Source organism: Abramis brama, assembly GCF_963993115.1.
Source record: "Abramis brama genome assembly, chromosome: 21".
Taxonomy (NCBI): domain Eukaryota; kingdom Metazoa; phylum Chordata; class Actinopteri; order Cypriniformes; family Leuciscidae; genus Abramis; species Abramis brama.
The window spans coordinates 49,136-71,195 of record NC_139983.1 but is presented as its reverse complement, the minus strand read 5'-3'; the positions used below and the strand labels follow the sequence as shown (position 1 = coordinate 71,195).

The 22,060-nt window shown below is 37.4% G+C and overlaps 1 protein-coding gene across 1 annotated transcript in view; it reads left to right on the top strand.

Annotated features, from left to right (window-relative positions):
* LOC311072168 (stonustoxin subunit alpha-like) overlaps positions 1–22,060 on the top strand; it is an 80,817-nt gene that overhangs the window by 33,505 nt on the left and 25,252 nt on the right. The gene's annotated exons all lie outside the window — the stretch shown is intronic.

The window sequence follows — 22,060 nt, the reverse complement described above, 5'->3', positions numbered from 1 at the left end:
AACCAAGTTACATGCGTAACCGGAAACGTTCCTTTTTGGAACTCAACACTGTCATGGCATTGACACTATGGGAATGTCATTACCAACGCTGCCACACTGAGGAAGATTGTCTGCTCAACAAGGCTGTGTAATACTGGCACAGACAACTGTTGAATGCAGACATGACTTGGTAAACCCTGAAGGACCTGTGACCCTGGGGTTGAGCCCATGTCCAGACTGTAAATCCTAAGTAATGTGTGCGGAGAGGGCCAGCCGGCTGCAGCACAAACCTTATGTTAGGGCTCACCCCTAGATAGAGCTATAGAAGATGCTATACTCCTTGTGGATTTCCAGAGGCAAAGCCATTATGAGAGCCATTATTGGCTCCTGACTGCCTCGCTGCCTGCTGTGAGTGTGTTTGCTTCGGTGCTGTAAGCTCCGTCTTAGCCTCGTATTTCTTTGTTTTGAACCATCATTTACTATCATTTCTAGTTGTTTATACTACTACTAAATACAGCTTACCCAACATCTCAGATTAACCTGACATCGCTAGCTTCCGTTACTATTAGCACAACACGCTAGTAATTCTCTAGCCTGTTAACGCGCCACCCGTGCACTCAGCTACTTTTTTTTCTTTTTTTTTCACGCGCCCGCGCCTTTGAGTTCATAAAAAGCTCAGGTGAGTAAGAATCAGTCAACAAACACAGTGAGTAATGTCTTGTCCTGTTATTGTCACCTGCACTTCATGTCACATGTTTAGCATAGCCTTCTCTGTTGGCAATATAGGATTTATATGTGATAAATGCAAGGAGTCAGATAGGCTGACAGAGAAGATTTCAGAACTAGAAACACGCATCCAAACTTTAATTGAGGATAGTAAGAGTGCTAGAGTTTTAGATACTATTTTGGATGCGCCTAGCGTAGTGAACTCTTTACATGATGCGGTACCAGCTGAAGTAGAGCCCGTGCAGCCGGGCAAATGGGTGACAGTGAGGGATCACTCTAGTCGCGGATCAAAAAACCACTCTTCCGATTACCATAATAAATCGATTTGCCCCGCTCAGTGACACATCCACTGAGAATTCTGTTGATTGTGCCCTAGTTATTGGTGATTCGATCAAACGGAATGTGAAAATAGAGACACCAGCCACCATAGTCACATGTTTGCCTGGAGCCAGAGCGCCTGACATCAAAGCAAATTTAAAAGTGCTGGCTAATGCTAATCGTAAATTCTCTAAGATCGTTATTCATGTCGGCACTAAGGATGTTCGACTCCGCCAGTCGGAGATCACCAAAATTAATATTAAAGAGGTGTGTGAACTCGCAAGTACGATGTCAAGCACTGTAATTTGCTCTGGCCCCCTTCCTGTTCGCAGGAGTGATGAGATAGTTAGTAGATTGTGTTCACTGAATCGCTAGCTGTCTAAGTGGTGTCCGCTTAATAATATAGAATTCATAGACAATTGGAAAAGTTTTTGGGGCAGACCTGACCTGTTGAAAAGAGATGGTATTCATCCCTCCTGGGATGGTGCTGCTCTTCTCTCTAGTAATATGACACATAGTCTTAGAGCTCAAACATGACAATCTGGGGCTCAGGTCAGGAAGCAGACAGACTGGCTAAACCAACTGTCTGCTAGCGGCCTCGCGTCACCAAGGTCAGATACAACCAATCACATAGAGCCTCTTTCACCTAGATATTATCATATAGAGACTGTGTCTGTTCCCCGAATTTGGAAATCCAAAAAACGTTTAAACCCATCTAAGGTTAAAGATTTAATTGATGTTCAACAAATAAAAAACAGCTATAATACAGATGAACAAATGCTAAAGCTTGGGTTGCTGAATATTCGATCGCTTACTTCAAAAGCACTCATTGTTAACCCTCTGGAGTCTGAGCTGTTTTCTGGGCCCTGGAGGTGTTCTGACATGCTCTGACATTTGTTGTTTTTTTCAGTTATTCATAAACATGTTAATGGCAAAGGTGTAAATTCACTCTATAAAGCACAAACAGGGCTACCATCATATCTGATCAACATGCTTGTAAATCTTTGTGTTTTTAAGAAAATAATGTTTATGCGTGGTTATTTGAAAAAATAAAAATGAAAGTTGCTGAAATAACACCACAAAACATATAGTAAATATGTGTCCACAAGACTTTTGACTAATGGATCTTGTTCCCTAGTGTTTTTTCTTCAAAATGATGTAAAAATCATCCTGCCTAATCGTTTTCATAAAACAATACATTGATTTAAACGTTGTAAAACAGTTTTTTTTGTCAGAAGAGGTTTATGCATGGGAGTGGTAATGGCTATAAATATTAATGAGATTCAGACCAGGGTGTGACATAGACACCCCCCCATGACTAATGGCCCATCACAGCCTGAACAAAGAAGTAGAGGAGGTTTTTTTTTATTTTATTGTAATTCCTCTATGTGGAGAGGACATAAAAAAGCTTTTAAAAAAGCACATTTTACAAACCTACGTTTTGCGCATGTGCTCCTTCACGCACTTTTTCAGTCAGAACACAGCAATCAGAGGAGGACGCGCTGAAAACTGTAATGCTGTTCTCTTCCTTCATAACTTGTACTGAGAAAGTTTGAGTTGCAGAGGAATTTGTGACTGTTTCACCTGTTCAACCACATCAAAGTTTCGTAAAGAGTAAGTCTCGTGCTTTTTCTCTCTTTTTTTTCTTATGTGCTGAAGGGCCGCTGTGCTTTGGTGAAACGTTGTACGTGAAGCTCTTTTCCAAAACGCCATAAACCTAAAAAGCTGCCTCAAAGATCCATCAAAAGTAATGATTATGAATATGTAAAATATTGCAATAAGACATTGTAATTGTTTATTAACTTCTGGCAAAGATGAATTTGACGATAGGCTATTGACTCGCGATCTTCAGCAGTAGGCTAGTGAACGCACCGGTGAAATGCACATTTATTAGGCTACATAGTTTTTTGTTTTGGATGGTTTTGTTTAGAACCAGCTTTCTGTAAATATATTTCAAATTTTTTAGACATGTGAGGCGAGTAGTCTGGTTAATGATGATCTCCAGTTCAAGCCCCTTATGTTGTGATTGCTTTTTATGTATTAAATTTGTTAATGAAAATAATATTAAAATTAAGATACAATTAATACAAAACGAAATTCGTTTTAAAGAAAGGATTTGTGCTTTCTGTTTTGAGGTCTCTGTGAAAGTTTGAAAGTCTGCTGCTTTCAAAGCGCTCGCGTCCATAATGGAGAACTGTCACGTAATATTGTTTTTTCCTCATAAATGCGAACACGTGTCAACTAATGCAAGTAAATTTAAAAGACTTACTCACCCGAAATATTATCCACGGCTGGATCAAGTCGCTCAACGTTCATTGCTCAAAATACAAACGTTCGTCGACTCGTCAGTGTCCTGCTCTTCTTCTGAGCAAAATTTGAACTCGTGATATTCCAACAGCGCAGGAATGTGAATGAATGAAACTTGCTGGTTTGAAGCATAGAGGTTTGAAGGCATTTCAGGGGGCGTTTACCTCATTTTGCATAGATCACCTCAGCACATTATCTTATGAATAGCGCGCTCTGCGAGTGGGTGTGAACTCATTATCGATAATTAGATGAGACGGGAGAAACTGTACTTCTATTTAGTTTCATACAGATTACATTGCAGGAGAATATTTGTTTTGAATGTGAATTGTTTTATTTAAAAGTAGAAATTTAAAGCTTTCTTTAGACGCATGTTTCATGGTTGTGTGATAAGTATTAGCTGAGTTTCAGTTCATTTTCCAGACTTGTTTCAGAAAGATTTTTGCGGAGACAGAGTGAGCTGAAAGCGCACCCTGTTTATTTTATTTATTTAAAAATAAAAACAAGGTTTTGATGTTAATGTGAGTGTACACAAAAAAAAGAAGACACTCTATAGTTTATAATCATGTATTTATTTTATTTTTATGACCACAAATTACGGATTTTTTTAAGTTTATGTTGCTGCTATGTATGTTTAATAAAAAATTATTAAAAATCGTAGCTTCATCAGAATGGTCCGAAACTTGGTGACTTTGTTGGTACTTGGTATATGAACACCCAAAAAAATGGGGACAGGATTTGAATAGTCTAAGTGGCTGTAAAAAAAATAGTCACACTCAGGACCTTCGGGTCAAAAATGACCCCCATAGGAAATGAATGGGAAATTGGCAAAAATAGTTTTAGAGTTTTTATAGAGTTTTTTTGTGCGTACAATCTACAAATCAGCCACGATAACACAAAATAGGTATCATTTTAAAGCTTAGAATCTCAGTTTTTTAATGCATCTAATCATTTTGATCAACTCCAAAAGAGTGTAGAGTTATCACTCTAAAACAGAGTGTACCCCCCCGCAGGCGCCACCTGGCTGCGAAAAATATAATCATAATATTTTTCAAAAATATTACATTGATCAACTTAAAATAGGTGTCATTTGAAAGCTTAGAGTCTGAAATTTACAATGAATGTAGCCAATTTGATAAACTCCTATGTAGTGCTGAGTTATTTGCTGATAAATAGAAAAAAAATGTTTTCATCGTTTATTATATGAATGAATATTTAACTACTTTTTTGTACTACATACAGCAACATGTCAAAGACATCATACAATTCTGATAGTCCTGTGTCATATGTCATTTGAAAGGTCTCGATGAGTAGAATACAACAAGCATAATTGTTTCAGGCTTTTTACTAAATTTAAGCAAGGTTTTTGTAAAAGACGCCCCTCAAAAGACCCATATATGGATACTCAATTTTAGACACATTTCCGCTCGTAACTTCATGAAATATGCTCCGATTGTGGAAAATGACACATCATTATTTACAGCAGATGCTTACAATTAAAAAGAGTCCAAACCCAACATAATTCTTTACTCAGAACTAAAGATATTCCTCATGGAGTTCTAACACACAAAAAAATCCACAGACGCACGTAGCCAAACAAGGTAGCTTAGACTTGCCCTTTTTACTCGTATCTTCATGAAACATACATCGATCATGAAAAATGACACATCGTTATTTACAGCAGGAGCTCACGATTAAAACGATATATAATATATATATATATAATCAATATATTCCATCAATCAGATCTAAAGATATTCCGCATGGTGTTCTAACACAAAAAATACCACAGATGCACCAAGGAAGTAGCAGTAGCAGTGATGCTATGTTGTTTTGATGTGACGTTTCAGCTCATAACTCAATGAAACAATGAACATCTTTATTTACAGCAGATTCTCACGATTACAAAGAGCCCAAACACAACACAATCCATTACTTTGATCACGAGATATCCCTCACGAAGTTATGCATACTTGGCTAAAAAACAAGTCTCTCATCTTTTTGGGGTGCAAAGTGTTTTCCAATTTTTCCATAACCGTCCGCGCTCGTTTTCAAACGTGGAATAACAAAAAATATGTATCATCTTAAAACGTAGAATCTCAGCTTTTTAAAGCATCCAACCACTTCGATCAACTCTGAAAGAGAGCTGACTAGTTGCGCTAAACCGGAGTGTACTGCCCGCGGACTCCACCTAGCTGCGAAAGTATTCATTATCATATTTTTCAAAAATATTGCCTTGATTAAAACAAAATTGGTGTCATTTGAAAGCTTAGAGTCTGATCTTTACAGTGAATGTAGCCAATTTGAAAAACTCCTAAGTATTGCTGAGTTATTTGCTGATAAATAGAATTTTTTTTTTCATAATCTATAAAATACTTTTTTGTACCATGTACTGCAATGTGTCAAAAACATCATACATCTCATGAAACATTCAAAAATCTTTGAAAATGGCACTTCATTTTTTACAGCATATTATTACAATTAAAATGAGCCCAAAATGAACTTAATCTATTGCTTTTATTACAGGATATTCTTCATGGTGAAACAATATAAAAAATGCCAATGAGGGGGCGTCAAAGACTGAACAATTTGGTTCCAAATGCTGTAACTTTTGATGCCTTTATCCAAACACCACAAAATTTTATCCAGATGCAGCTCATATATAAATGGACTTGCCCAAAAAAGAATTTTCCTCCTACCTTATTTCCTTCCTGAGTTATTCCATGTCAAATAAGAAAGATATGCATTATCATTATAAAAATTATATATATATATATATATATATATATATATATATTGTCTTTTATCAGCAGTTTCTCGGCAGGAGAATGTCCAGATGTAATGTAATTTATATTTTCAGAAAATTTGAAAAGTGTTCTTTCAAAAGATACCTACCTTTTGACTCTCCTTGCTACAGTTTTGAAGTTATGAGTCTTTAGTTTTGTGTATGTCACTCAGAAAACAATTTTTTTATTGCCTTCCAAATGTGTGAGGACTAAACAAAAAGGCTACCTTTGTTCCAAATTCTGTAACTTTTGAGTACTTTCTGCGATCACTACAAAATTTTATGCAGATGCAGCTCACATTTAGGGAAACTTCCTCAAAAAAGAATTTTTCCCCTACTTTATTTCCTTCCCGAGTTATTGCATGTCAAACAAGAGAGATATGCAAAATAATAATAAAAATTATATAGATTTTTTTTCTTTTATCAGCAGTTTCTCGGAAGGAGAATGTCCAAATATAATGTAATTTATAATAATAAAAAATTTTGAAAAGTGTTCTATCAAACGATACCTACCTTTTGACTCTCCTTGTTATAGTTTTGAAGTTATGAGTCTTTAGTTTTGTGTGTGTCACTCAGACAAAACAACTCTAAAAATGCCTTAGTTTTTTGTTCATAATTGCTGTTGCCAGTTTTGAATAAGAGTTACTGTTCATTGAATTGTACAAAAATAATTTTAATGAAAATGTTTATTATAAAAGGTTAATAAAAAAATGTTATGACTGAAAGAATTGCATTTTTATTAAGTTAGAATTAAAACAATGGGTAACAAAATGCTTTCCATTTGTTCTCTTTCTAATGCAATGTTCAGGTTTGACTGTATTATAAAGTAAAACTGGCACTTCAAATTACCATTTAAACCAAACAAACAAACAAAAAACTTTATAAAAATAGTCTCTGAGAATCTCTTATTATATATTAAAATCCACAACCTGAAAAAAATAGGCAAATATGTGCAAAAACAACTAGAATTCACAAGCCTTTATACAGAGAGCTGTAAATCCATCTAGTGGTTAAAATATGATATTTCACGATAATTATGCTTACTACATCCACCAGATGGCACCAATCTGACTTCAAAAATTGTTTTCTACAGGCCTAGTCTCTACTTTAACCTGAAATACAGCATTAATTGAAAAAAAAATAAAAAAAATAAAAAAATTCTATTATATTCAATGGGAAAAAATGGATCATAATTATTGCATAAATATTAATTATTATCATAAAATTATCTCAAAACACCATAGAAAAAAAGAAAAAATATTATTGAACAAAAATACATTTGATTGATTTTGCTGAAAAAAAAATAAAATATGAATCCCGCCCTCCGGGTCATTTTTGACCCGAAGGTCCTGAGTGTGAGTCATAAATGAAGAACCCCAGAGGGTTAACAATCTTACTGATCAGTTTCATCATCTCAGCATCCCAGATAGCTTAGAATAACTAGATATTGCAACAGAAACTTTTAACTCTCTCTTTTCCAGCACTTTAGACACAGTTGCTCCGTTGCACTTAAAGAAGATTAAAGAAAATAGTCCAATGCCGTGGTACAACGAGCACACTCTGGCCCTTAAGAGAGCAGCCAGAAAAATGGAGCGCAACTGGAAGAAAACAATACTAGAGGTATTTGGCATTTCATGGAAGGAGAGCTCGATTACGTACAGAGAGGCTTTAAAAGCTGCTAGATCTGGTTATTTTACAACCCTATTAGAAGAAAATAAACATAATCCTAGGTATTTATTTGAAACAGTGGCTAAACTAACGAAAAAGAAAGCTTAAAGCCCAGAAGTTTCCAAGCAGCACAGCAGTAATGACTATGAATTCTTCACTTATAAGATTGATAGTATCAGGGACAAAATTATAACTATGCAACCGTCTACTACAGTATCGCATCAGGCAGTGCGTTTAAGTCTCCCTGAGGAAAAATTTGATTCATTCGTTGCTATAGGAGAGGAAGAATTTACTAAACTTGTTAAATCATCTAAATCTACAACATGTATGTTAGACCAGTGGTTCTCAACTCCAGTCCTCGGGACCCACTGCTCTGCACATTTTGTATGTCTCCCTTATTTAACACACCTGAATCAGATCATCAGCTCGTTAAGAGAGACTCCATGAACTGAACTGAGGGTGTCAGATAAGAGAGACATACAAAATGTGCAGAGGAGTGGGTCCCGAGGACTGGAGTTGAGAACCACTGTGTTAGACCCTATACCGACTAAGCTACTGAAAGAGATGCTTCCAGAGGTCATAGATCCTCTTCTTAATATCATTAAAGGGATACTTCACCTCTGGAAAGATGAATGTGTATTTAAAATATGTCATTTATGTAGAAGAAATTTGAAGAAATTTTTGAATTTGGAGCTTTCTAGACTGAGAAAAGCCAGAAAATGTATTTTTGGCTTATGTGGATGAAAGACAACAACTCCCAGAATGCACTTGCTTCGCTGCCCTAGGAGGCCACTCCCAAGCCACGCCTACCGGTAAGAGAGCGCAGTTGAAAACAACAAGGTTAGGCTACTAGTGAGTCTCCGTGACGAGTTTGCCCCCTATTTTTTACAGTCTATGGTTTGCCCTGGGTTTCGAGATCGCCCAAAATGTCCAGGATTCGTTTTTTGCGTTCTACAGTCGCCATTCATTATGTTTACTGTGGCGAGCAGGACGAGGCTGATGGCCGCGGGAGAACGGCACGAGGCCGGTGGCGTCATTACTGAGACGCGCCGGTCTCGTATCTCTCACGGAGGAGCGGGAATTTTCATAGCAATGTTAAAACGCACATTAACCGATCACTTGTTTAGCGTTCATGTAAACACTACATTCAGATTCACCAATCGGAATGAATTCAGTTAGATTGAAACAAAAGGTGTGCATGTAAACAATGAATGGCGACTGCAGAAAGCAAAAGCCGAATCACGGACATTTTGAACGATCTCACCCGCCGGACAAGTCCAGGAAAAGGAGGATGGTAACCCCTACTACTCAGCTTTCTCCTACTATTCAGCTTTCTCCACAGAACAAGAGCCTGTTAACTTAGCTTCCAAAGAAAGACGGCTGACACTGTGTACATTCTGTGAGTGAGATCCCACCTCCTATGGGCGGGTTGAGGACATGCGGAACAGCGCCTCCTACTGGCTGTAGTCTTCAGCCTCTGGCCAGAAAATCCTCCGATGACGCAAAATGACGATTTTTGCGTCATCTGAGGATTTTTTTCCAGACAAAAAATACATAAATCTCTCCTCTCAGGGGGATAAGAGGGTGGAAAGCATGGTAATTCAAAAATACTACAGGTTTTCTACTAATACAAAGCTTAATGCTAAATCCTGAAGTATCCCTTTAATTCATCTTTGTCTCTAGGATACGTACCAAAAAACTTTAAGCTGGCTATGATTAAACCGCTTGTTAAAAAACGCAACTTGATCCTACAGAATTAGTCAATTACAGGCCGATCTCGAATCTACCTTTTCTGTCAAAGATATTAGAAAAAGCAGTATCTTCACAACTGTGTTCCTTTATTGAAAGAAATGATATCTGCGAGAATTTCCAGTCCGCGTACCATAGTACAGAGACTGCCCTCATTAGAGTCACAAATGATTTGCTCTTATCATCCGATCGTGGTTGTATCTCTCTATTAGTGTTACTCGATCTTAGTGCTGCATTTGACACCATTGACCACAAAATTCTTTTAACCCTCTGAGGTCTGAGGTGTTTTCTGGGCCCTGGAGGTGTTCTGACATGCTCTGACATTTGTGCTTATTTCTGTTACTTGTGACATTTTCATGGCTAAAGTCTGATTACACTGTATTCAGCACAAACTCTGCTACAATAATATATCAGCAGCAAGTATATAAAAGTTCATAGTTACACGCGGACTGTTGAGCAGACGCGTCTCAAGCCTGTTAGTGATCCAACGCTGGATACTCTTATAGATTACTCCCGGGGATCACGGCTGAACGCGTTCTTCTCAACACTCACTTTTTACAAACATTTCTTCGCCTATCGTGCGTCTACTCTACACCCGTACCACTAAAAGACGGATTATATCTAAGACGTTAGTCAGAAATTAGTATTGATAGCATCACTGGTAGCGTCGTTGCTAACTTACTGTCCATCTGTTAAAATGGCGAATATATCAGATGTAAGTAGTCTACCTTTTGGTGCAGGTGAGGACACATTTGAGCTGCACGCGTTACAGTCTGAGCTGGAAGCTGTTGAGAAACAGATCCACAACCTTTTAGTGAGACAAGCCGAGCTAATAGACCGGCGGTTAGCTCTTGAAACATCATGCGCTGATGCTCACAAATCAGAGATTAATGTTACTAACCCGCTGACTCCGACCTCGTCTACTCTGTGCGTTACTCAGCATCGGTCCCGAGCGTCGAGGTCGCGACCAGCCATGGTCTCGTTCACTCCAGCTCCAACACGCCACCACGAACCCTGGATATTTCCGCAGCGGAAGACACGAGTCAGGTCTAGACCAAGAAAACTCTCTCCGACCCTCCCGGTTTTCGAGATATCCACACAAAACCGCTTCTCCCCTCTTCGCGAAACAGAACGCGATGCTGTGATCATCGGTGATTCCATCGTTCGACACGTACGCGCTATATTAGGTAAAAATAAGGTGCACAGTCACTGCTTTCCTGGTGCTCGTGTTTCTGAAATCGCTGCTCACGTTCCCGAGATTCTGAACGAGCGCGTCAGAACTGTGGTCCTGCACGCGGGAGGGGCCGACATCAGGCTGCGCCAGACGGAGGTTCTGAAGAAAGACTTCAGGAATCTGATCGATACGGTACGCAGCACATCGCCTGATATAACGATCATTGTGTCAGGACCGCTTCCCACGTACCGTCTAGGACATGACAAGTTTAGTAGATTATTCGCGCTAAATGAATGGTTAACGTCATGGTGCAATGAGCAGAAACTGCTCTTTGTAAATAATTGGAATCTGTTTTGGGAGCGTCCTAGGCTTTTCCGTGCTGATGGCTTACACCCAAACAGATTCGGAGCGGATCTTCTGTCGGATAACATCTCCAAAATGTTAAATACCTTTTGACTAGTAACCAAAAGTCCAAATCATAGTCTCTGCTGCACCAAATTAACTGATATAAATACTATTGTAGAACATTGCATAGAAATTGTGTCTATTCCTCGTTTAGTGCGATCAAATAAATAAATAAATCTACTGCAGGATCTAGGAAAAACTTAGTTGTTATTAAAACAGAAAATGTTTCTATTAGTAAACAAAAACAATTTCTAAAGCTAGGTCTTTTAAACATTAGATCACTCACACATAAGGCAGTTATTGTAAATGAAATAGTCACAGATAATAGCATCGATGTACTTTGCCTTACTGAAACCTGGCTTAAACCAAATGATTATTTCGGTCTAAATGAATCTACTCCATCAGGATACTCCTATAAACATGAGCCCCGTCTGATTGGTCGTGGCGGCGGTATTGCGAGATTTTAACATACACGTAGATAATCCAAATGATGCGTTAGGGGCTGCGTTTATAGATTTATTAAACTCCTTTGGGATTAAGCAAAACGTTTCCGGACCAACTCATCGTTTTCATTTTAATTTTCATTTTATTTGTTTAACCAGGAAGGTCCCATTGAGATACAATATCTCTTCTACCAGGGAGTCCTGGTCAAGATAGTCAGCACAAAACAAAAATACAAAGTAGTACATAACACAACAAAATAAACAAAGAATTTCCATATCTGAAAGACAGCACAACCCACAATCAATTACTAAAACATTTACACCGTTCTATAAAAACAGACTTTAAAGTGTTTTTAAAATAAGTAAGTGATGGTACATATTTCATGTGTAATATACCTTGGAGCTCATTCCATACATAAGGAGCATAATTAGAGAAGGCTGATCTACCTAGTTCTGTATGGAAAATTGAGTTCTTGAGTAAAAGTTTAACTGTTGATCTAGTATTATAGATACTAGTACAGTATGTCAATAGATTAGATATATACTGTGGTAATTTACCCAGTAAAGCTTTTAAAATAAAGATCAACATATGATGTTTCCTCCTCAAGCACAGTGAAGTCCAATTTGTCAACTCATATAATTTACAGTGATGTGTACGCACACTTGAATCAGTCACAAATCGTAAGGCAGCATGATAAACAGCATCCAATTTTTTCAAAGTATTTAGAGGCGCATGCATATATATTATATCACCATAGTCCAATACTGGCAAAAAGGTACTTTGCACTAATCGTTTTCGAGCAACAAAGGAAAAACATTTTTTCAAACGAAAATAAAAACCCAATCTTGGTCTCAATTTCTTTAAAAGTATATCAATATGAGAACTAAAAGTAAATTTATCATCCAGCCAGATTCCAAGATATTTATAGGATGCGACTCTCTCAATCAAAGTACCATCAAAAGTTTTAATCATAAAATCATTTAGTGATAATCTAGAGCGTGTGAAGATCATGTATTTAGTTTTTTTTTTATTCATCACCAATTTTAGATTATCAAGTGAAGTCTGAAATAAATTAAAAGCATTCTGTAAGGAATCCATTGCCACTTTTATGGATGAAGCCATTGTATAAATGATAGTATCATCTGCATAAAAGTGTACTTTTACGGTCTCTAATCCTACACCAAGTTCATTTATGTAAATAGAAAATAAAATTGGTCCCAAAATTGATCCTTGAGGGACACCTGTCTTCACTATTAATGGGTTAGAAATATAATTATCTACAGACACACATTGAGTTCTTCCAGTCAAATAATTTGAAAACCACTTTAAAACTGTACTACTAAAACCTACACATTTAAGCCTTTGCAAAAGAAGATCATGATCCACAGAATCAAATGCTTTGGATAAATCAATAAAAAGTGCAACACATGATTTTTTTTTTATCCAATCCAGTAATAATGTCATTTGTGACTGACATTGCAGCAGTTATAGTACTATGTCCTTGTCTAAAACCTGACTGAGTTTGACTTAAAATATTATTAGTCGATAAATAGTGTTTTAACTGTTCATTTACCAGGGATTCAAACACTTTGGCTGTAACAGACAGTCTGGAAATAGGGCGATAATTATCCAACAAAGTGCAATCTCCACCTTTCAGTAATGGACGAATTTCTGCTGACTTCCATGAACTTGGTATCAAACCACTACTTAGACTTAAATTAAAAATAGAAGCAATCGGTCTCGCTATCAAGTCCGCAGATATTTTTAGAAAATAAGGCTCTATTTGATCAGGGCCAGCAGATTTTTTACAATCGAGAGTTAACAGAGCTTTACAAACCTGGGATGGAGAAATAGGAAGAAAATTAAAATGATTTCTTTTACTACTTAAAGGGATAACCATATTATCTTTATCGTCTACAGGAATACTTGAATAAGTTGTTGAACTTGAGCCTACATTATTAAAGTGAAAATTAAAAGCTTCTGCTATATCTCGTTTATCCTTAATTTCTTCATCTTTGACCTTTAGTAAATCAGGAACTGCTGGAGGGGGAATAGACCCCGTTGATGATTTGACCAGCTTCCAAAATTTACTAGGATCATTAAAATTTTTATTTATCATGTTAAGGTAATACTCACTTTTTGCATTTTTTATAATTTTTGTACAAATATTCCTTAATGCCCTATATTGTTCCCAGTCACTAGCATTATTAGTTTTTTTTGTCTTAGCCCAGGCAATGTTTCTTGCTCTAATGGAGGAGGATATTGATTTATTAAACCATGGATTATCTTTACCGCGTACTCTCAATCTTCTTACAGGTGCATGCTTATTAATCAAGGTTAAAAAGTTTGTTTGAAAATACTTCCATGCCAGATCAACATCTGCCATTTCACAGACATGGAACACATCACTATTGTACAAATCGTGTAAAAAAGGCTTGCTCACTAAAATGTTTATAGTTTCTTCTAAAAATGAACTTGGGTTTATATTTAGGAAGTTTACAATTTCTAACACAGGCTACTGTACAATGGTCACTAACATCATTACTAAATATTCCAACTGAAGAATACTTTTGTGGAGAATTTGTAAGGATAACGTCAAGCAGAGTAGACTTTTCCATATGTTTTAAATTCAACCGAGTTGGATAGTTGATTAATTGCGAAATATTTAGGCCATCACAGAAGTCCTTAAAACGTTTAAAGTTTTCGATAACCAGTCCCAGTTTAAGTCTCCTAGTAATACAAAGTCATTGTCTGAAGACATTTTCAAATAGTCCGACAGCAGTATTAAAGCTTTGTGAGATGCCGATGGTGGACGATAGCATCCCATTACTGTAAAATCCACACCGTTAGGAAGATGTAACTTAACTACAGACAATTCAAAACACTTTGGTTTACTGATTGAATCAATCCAAGTGCAGTTCAATGCCGTTCTGACATAGATCGCAATTCCCCCTCCTTTACTGGTGCGATCTGTCCTATAAATGTTGTATCCGTCAATGTTAATCATATTATTTGTAATCGATGACTTCAGCCACGTTTCTGACAAAACCATGACGTCGCAATGAGTCGAATTTGCCCAGACACGAACTGCATCAATTTTATTAATTAAACTGCGCACATTTAAATGAATGAAACTTAGTCCACTGCTGTTTTTTAAATCTTCTGGGGTTTCAAGCTGTGCCAGATCAGGGCCTGGATTGGGGTGAATGTTACCTGGTAGAAGAAGCAGTAGAATCAACAAGGGTTTCTTAACTGGAGCAAATCTCCGTCCTTGTCTGCAAGCAGCCGAAGAAACAAACTGCCGCGCATTCATTGTTCCTCTACACCACTGCACGTGCTGCAACCGCCGATTGTCAGATTGACACAATTCTGCAGGACGCGCTGCTGTATTCCAGTGGTTTGATCCAAATGGAGCCACATCCGAATGGAAAAAATCCACCGTACAAGGCGCAGTGATCCACATCAAAGCACCCAGTCCGTCGCTATCCTCCGATTTGTCTGCCATTTGTGATGATAACACGATGCTACCCCATAGGTAGAACAGCCCGATGGGCCACATAGTTGTGTAGTTATGAGACTGTTGTTATAGTTTGTTATTGTTTTTGTTTTGTTTTTTGTTTAGTTTTTTCCTTTTTCTTCCAAATAGCCCCAAATTCACCATAAAATCATAAAACAGCCATCTCAAGACAAACTAAACAAGGTAATCATAAAACACAGAGACGAAAACAACGTGAAACACATGTGCCGCCATCTTGAATCTGAGCTGGACAAGATTCATTGTGTTTTAATCATACACTCGATTTAATTATATCACATGGAACCGATCCAACCGATATAGATATCATTCCACAAAGTGATGATGTAACTGACCATTACATGGTAACTTGCATATTACGTACCCCTGTAATATATCATGCTGCGCCGCGTTATCGATTAGGCAGAACAATCCTTCCATCCACCATAGATCATTTTTCAAATTGCTTATCGGATCTGTCTCGGCTGCTGTCTGAACCTAAACAAACAGATGAACTAGAGGAACTAACCAGCACTATGAGCACCATTCTCTCTGGGAAATTGGATATTGTTGCACCTATGAGACTAAAAAAGGTCAGAGAGAAAATTAAAGCACCATGGTACAACAATACTACGCGTGTTCTAAAGAGAGAAACCCGTAATTTAGAGCGTAAATGGAAACAAACTAATTTAGAGGTTTTTAGAATCGCTTGGAAAGACAGTACGTCACGTTATAAAAAGGCCCTAAAAGTAGCCAGGGCTGAGCACCTCCGCAAACTAATAGAAAATAACCAAAACAATCCTAGGTTTTTATTTAACACCGTGGCTAGACTAACAAATAAACAAGCGTCACCTGAACAAAATATTCCGTTACAGTTTAGTAGTAATGATTTCATGAATTTTTTCACTGAAAAAATAGAAAACATCAGAACCACAATTGTAAACGTTCAATCCTCAATCGCGCCTTATAATTCAGCCTCGATTACCCCGCAAGAACAATTACAGTACTTTACAACTATAGAACAAAAAGAGTTAAATAAACTTATCACTTCCTCTGAAACAACAACATGTTTATTAGATCCTATACCAACTAAACTACTGAAAGAAGTGTTACCTGTAGTGGAAGAGCCTCTCCTCAATATTATTAACTTATCTTTAACTTTAGGTCATGTTTCAAGAACTTTTAAACTGGCAGTTATAAAACCACTCATTAAGAAACCACAATTAGACCCAAATAACCTAGCAAATTATAGACCCATTTCAAATCTTCCTTTTATGTCCAAAATACTAGAAAAAGTTGTGTCCGCCCAACTAGGCTCTTTCTTACAAGAAAATGACATCTATGAAAAGTTTCAGTCTAGATTCAGGCCGCATCATAGCACTGAAACTGCGCTCGTTAAAATCACAAATGATTTACTCTTAGCTTCTGACCAAGGCTGTATCTCAATATTAGTTTTACTTGATCTTAGTGCTGCGTTCGATACTATAGATCACACAATACTCTTAGATCGACTACAAAATTATACTGGTGTTCAAGGACAAGCATTAAGCTGGTTCAGATCATACCTATCTGACCGATACCATTTTGTCTATTTAAATGGAGAAAAATCGATCATAACTCCAGTAAACTATGGAGTGCCGCAAGGATCTGTGTTAGGCCCTCTATTATTCTCAATATATATGCTGCCACTTGGAAATATTATAAGGAAACATGGAATTAGTTTCCATTGTTATGCTGATGACACTCAAATCTATATTTCATCACGGCCGGATGAAAACGCTGAATTATCCAAATTGACAGAGTGTGTTAAAGATATAAAAGATTGGATGACGCGCAATTTTCTTTTATTAAATCCAGACAAGACAGAGGTAATACTTATCGGTTCAAAAAACCGCCCACAAAACCTCTCACAATACAACTTTAACATAGTAGGGTGTCCTGTTACTTTATCCTCTACAGTAAAAGACCTGGGTGTTATATTAGATTGTAACCTGTCTTTTGAAAATCATATTTCATATGTTACAAAAACAGCCTTTTTCCACCTTAGAAACATTGCTAAGCTACGTAATATGCTATCTGTTTCTGATGCAGAAAAGTTAGTTCATGCGTTCATGACCTCGAGACTAGATTACTGTAATGATTTATTAGCTGGTTGTCCTGCATCCTCAATAAACAAGCTACAGTTAGTCCAAAATGCCGCCGCTAGAGTTCTTACTAGATCAAGAAAATTTGACCATATAACACCAATTTTATCATCACTACATTGGTTACCTATAAAGTTCCGTATTAACTACAAGGTATTGCTACTGACTTATAAAGCCCTAAACGGCCTAGCTCCAGTCTATTTAACGGATCTTCTATCGCCCTATAATCCATCGCGCTCTTTAAGATCACTAAATTCAAGGCTTTTGGTCATACCTAGGATATCCAGATCAACCAAAGGAGGGAGATCATTTTCACATTTAGCTCCAAAACTCTGGAATAGCCTTCCTGATACTGTTCGTTGCTCAGACTCGCTCTCCCAGTTTAAAACTAGACTAAAGACGCATCTCTTCAGCCAGGCATTTATATAATATTTTTAATCTTACAGTTAAATCCGGTCTCTACTTCATAAACGCCAGAGGAGAACTGGCCCCCGACTGAGCCTGGGTTCTCCCAAGGTTTTTTTTTTCTCCATTAGGTCACCTGATGGAGTTTTTCGGTTCCTTGCCACTGTTGCCTTTGGCTTGCTCAGTTGGGGATACTTAATTTAATTAATCAATCAACAATACTATTGATCAGCATTAACAAACGTGGATGTTTTACACTAGAAACAAACACTGATGTACTATTTTATCTAATACTGTGAAGCTGCTTTGATGCAATCTGTATTGTGAAAAGCGCTATATAAATAAAGTTGACTTGACTTGACTTGACTAGTTTTGAGATAATAACATTTATGCGTGGTTTGTGAAAAAACAAAAAACAATTGTCACTGAAATAAGCTCATGAAACCCATACTGATTATTTCTTCACAAGACTTTTGAAAATTGTATGACATAGCCTAGAATATTTGCTTCAAAACTATGTGAAAATCACCCTGACTGCTCATTCAGAGAAGACAATATATTGATTTAAAATTTTTACGACGTGTTTTGTGTGAGAAAGCTCTATGCGGGAGCTCATTAATATGTAAGCTTTTCTCACCTGAGAAGGACAAAGAACCTCCCCTAACGGCCCTATTAGGAGCTATCAGGCCCTGTCATTCTGAGCAACCTTGCACAAAGAATGAGGAGATTTAAAAAAGAATGGCTTTTTGATTGTTTTTAATTTATTTACAACACAACATAATCCAAAGATACACAAATGACAAAAAAACACATTATTTAACACACTGAACTAAAGACAGAGACTTGAACTGTCACACACCTTTGTGCCATTCCTGAAACATAGTACCTTTCATTTCCATGGTGTTTGATTTTTCACTTTAGCATGTTCATGTATGGAGACTTATGTGAATGTTGAAGTCAGCAGGACTCATCAGTGGCATCTTGTTCCTCTAAAAACAACAACAACAACAAAACAGCTGTGAACATGCTGATATCAAGAGAAACTATGCTGCACAATTTGGGGAATACATTTTAGATTTTTCAGGTTAAAATAGCTTTTTAAAATGTGCAGAATACACACACACACACACACACACACACACACATATATATATATATATATATATATATATATATATATATATATTTATATATTAGCCTACTTTTACCATGCTGTGTTTTATTATAGAATATAAAAACATCCTCGTGTCGAACATGTATACAAGCACTGAAAGGTTGCCTACCATTCTAGTTCACATTTCATGTTTCTGTCTATATATACATGTAGGCTACATATATGACATTAGGCTTAGTTCATGTTTTTACTCCAAACTCATTTCATAACATACATTTTAATCTGGCACGACCAGTTTAACATGTCTTACCTTAAAACTCGTCTCATCTTCAAATCGCGTTCTTCTGAGCTAAATCCGAGGTAAATCCGAGGTAACCAGCACAGCACAGCTTACAGTCTTCCAACTCGATGAAAGCAGAGAGGAGTAAGTTATGAAGTCTCTGCTTCTTTGTTTTGAGGTAATGAGGGCGTTTACAGGTCTGCGTTTCTCCGCATGGATCATTTGCATGTCAATCGCTTGTGCGCGCGTGGGTGTGGTCACATTATAATGTTAATTAGGACGCGTCTGAGAAACTGTACATGCCGCTGCTTTCGTATGGATTACTTAAAAATATAATATTTGTTTTTTATATAATTTACATACTTTAAAAATAGAGATTCCAAGCGTTGTATAGACATGCGTTTCAAGTCTGTGTGACAAACATTCGCTGAGTTACAGGTCATTTTCTGTCGCGTTTCAGAATGAGTTTCACATTGAGAGAGATGGCAGAACGCGCATCATGTTTATTTTCTTTGTTTTACGGAAAACACAACATTTTGTTTTTATTATGAGTGTACACAAATAAAAGAAGACATTTAATAGCTTTGAATGATGTACAACACAAGTATGTAAAATCAAAATCAACAGAGTATTTTGCACTGATATAAAAAAAAACGAGCAGATCACGCCGGCGTGATTGCTGACCTCAGGGGGTTAAATAGACTAGAAAACTATGTTGGCATTAGTGGAATTGCACTAGCATGGTTTAAATCATACTTATCTGACCGTTATCAGTTTGTAGCAGTAAATGAAGAGATGTCTTATCGATCACAAGTTCAGTATGGCGTACCACAAGGCTCAGTACTAGGACCGCTGCTGTTCACTCTGTACATGCTACCATTAGGAGATATCATTTGTAAACATGGAATTAGCTTTCACTGTTATGCCAACGATACTCAGCTCTATATTTTTTCAAAACCTAATGAAACTTACCAATTCACAAAATTAACGGAATGCATAGCTGATATAAAAAATTGGATGACTCGTAATTTCCTACTTCTAAATTCTGAAAAAACAGAGATTCAAATTATTGGACAAAAAACTTCCTCACGTAATAATCTAGAATACTGTCTAACACTTGATGGCTGCTCTGTTAAGTCTTCGTCGTCGGTTAGGAACCTGGGTGTGCTCTTTGATACCAATCTTTCATTTGAAAGTCACGTGTCTAGAATCTGTAAAACGACATTTTTCCATCTTAAAAATATATCTAAATTACGCCATATGCTCTCATTGACAAATGCGGAACAATTAGTTCATGCGTTCATGACCTCAAGGCTAGATTATTGTAATGCTCTACTGGGTGGTTGCCCTGCACGCTTAATAAACAAACTACAGCTAGTTCAAAACGCAGCAGCTCGAGTTCTTACCAGAACCAGGAAGTATGACCATATTAGCCCAGTTCTGTCAAAACTGCAATGGCTCCCTATTAAACATCGCATCAATTTTAAAATATTGCTAATTACTTACAAAGCACTAAATGGTTTAGTTCCGCAGTACTTGAGTGAGCTCTTAACGCATTATAGTCCTTCACGTCTATTGCGATCTCAAAATTCCGGCCAGTTGATAATACCTAGAATATCAAAATCGACTGCTGGCGGTAGATCCTTTTCCTATTTTGCACCAAAACTTTGGAACAGTCTTCCTACCATTGTCCGGGAAGCAGACACACTCTGTCAGTTCAAAGCTAGATTAAAGACACATCTCTTTGACCTAGCATTCACATAACACATTATAGACTTCTATAATTCAATGTTAGGCTGCATAGATTAGGTCAGCTGGAACCGGGAACACTTCCCATAAATCTGATGTACTCGTTACATCATGAGAAGAATGGCATCTACGCTAATTTTAGTGTCTTCGTTTATCCCGAGGTTTTCCCGCAGCCTGCTGCATACAGGCCGAATCCAGATCTGACGAAGGACCTTCGCCTGAACCTGATGTCAACGCAGTGCTGAAGTGCCAACTAGTCTCTCCCTATGAAGGATCCCTTTACCACTCTACAGATAAAGCGTCGTCGGGAAAACTCAATTTGCGTACCTACCCCAAATTGATAAAATAAAATAAAATTCTGTATCAAAAATTATAAGGAAACACCAGTACTTTGTTTAGGCTTGGTCTGTAGAGAATTACAAACCTGCGCACATATATTCAAACGCACATAACTATAGAACCAATTCTTAATGCGCATGTGAACGCCATCAGCGTTTCTCACAGGTTCGCGTTTAAAGTTTGTGTAGAGAGAATGGTGTCGTCTTAGCGGCCCCTAATTTAATAACAAATGATCGTTGCGATGGAAGCGAATCAATCAAAACTAACTTAAGCTGGAAAATAACTTTAAGAACCGCTATAAAGCCAAAACAATCTTACCTTAAATTATACGTTTATCTCTGTAAAGCTGCTTTAAACAATCTACAGGGTGGGCCATTTATATGGATACACCGTAATAACATGGGAATGGTTGGTGATATTAAAGTCCTGTTTGTGGCACATTAGTATATGTGAGGGGGCAAACTCCTCAAGATGGGTGGTGACCATGGTGGCCATTTAAAAGTCGGCCATCTTGGATACAACTTTTGTTTTTTCAATAGGAAGAGGGCCATGTGACACATCAAACTTATTGGTAATGTCACAAGAAAAACAATGGTGTGCTTGGTTTCAACGTAACTTTATTCGTTCATGAGTTATTTACAAGTTTCTGACCACTTATAAAATGTGTTCAATGTGCTGCCCATTGTGTTGGATTGTCAATGCAACCCTGTTCTCCCACTCTTCACACACTGATAGCAACACCGCAGGAGAAATGCCAGCACAGGCATCCAGTATCCGTAGTTTCAGGTGCTGCACATCTCGTATCTTCACACCATAGACAATTGCCTTCAGATGACCCCAAAGATAAAAGTCTAAGGGGGTCAGATCGGGAGACCTTGGGGGCCATTCAACTGGCCCACGACGACCAATCCACTTTCCAGGAAACTGTTCATCTAGGAATGCTCGGACCTGGCACCCATAATG